The 789-nt window shown below is 40.4% G+C and overlaps 1 non-coding gene across 1 annotated transcript; it reads right to left on the bottom strand.

Moving 5' to 3' along the window:
* Positions 1-226: 226 nt before the first annotated feature.
* LOC120107268 lies at positions 227-335 on the bottom strand. The gene has a single exon (XR_005509149.1). It is a non-coding gene; the product is annotated as a small nucleolar RNA R71 (small nucleolar RNA).
* Positions 336-789: the final 454 nt, after the last annotated feature.

Genomic DNA, 789 nt, shown 5'->3' with positions numbered 1-789 from the left:
TTAGAGTTCGAGAGTCCGTATCTTCATTTAAAGGATTTTGAAGAATTGAGCATTACATTTAGAGTGCCAAACGTCACCGAGGATGTCCTCAAGCTGACATTGTTTCCTTTCTCTCTAAAGGATAAGGCCAAAACATGGCTAAACTCTTTGCGACCTAGATCAATAAGAACTTGGCAAGATATGCAGAGAGAATTTTTAAAGAAGTTCTTCCCCACACAAAGGACCAACTTTTTGAAAAGACATATCAGCAATTTTCAACAAAAAGATAATGAAACATTTTATGAATGTTGGGAAAGATTTAAAGACCTTCTTCTCTCATGCCCTCATCACGGATTCGAAACTTGGAGAACCATTAGCTTCTTTTATGAAGGTTTATCTCCACAGTTGAAACAGTTTGTAGAGACCATGTGCAATGGTAGATTCTTAGAAAAACAACCTGATGAGGCATGGGAGTATTTGGATTTTCTTGCTGAGACTGCCCAACTTTGGGATAACGGGGATAGAAACAACAAGTCTTTGCCTAAGCCTACTAGCTCTGTACAGGGAGGCCTTTACAACCTCAGAACTGAGGATGATCTTCATGCTAAAATGGCAGCCCTCACTAGGAAGGTAGAAGAAATTGAGCTTAGGAAGGTTGAGCCTGTCAAGACTATAGAGCTTAGAAACGAGTGTTGTGGTATCTGTGATATGTCGGGTCATACCACTACAGATTGCCCCACCATACCGGTATTCAAGGAAGTCTTGCACGATCAAGCAAATGCTATGAACTCCTACCAAAAGCCTTATAAC

The sequence above is a fragment of the Phoenix dactylifera genome, unplaced genomic scaffold, assembly GCF_009389715.1.
Source record: "Phoenix dactylifera cultivar Barhee BC4 unplaced genomic scaffold, palm_55x_up_171113_PBpolish2nd_filt_p 000809F, whole genome shotgun sequence".
Classification (NCBI taxonomy): Eukaryota; Viridiplantae; Streptophyta; class Magnoliopsida; order Arecales; family Arecaceae; genus Phoenix; species Phoenix dactylifera.
The sequence above is the reverse complement of the archived record's forward strand: the minus strand, read 5'-3'. Positions and strand labels throughout refer to the sequence as shown.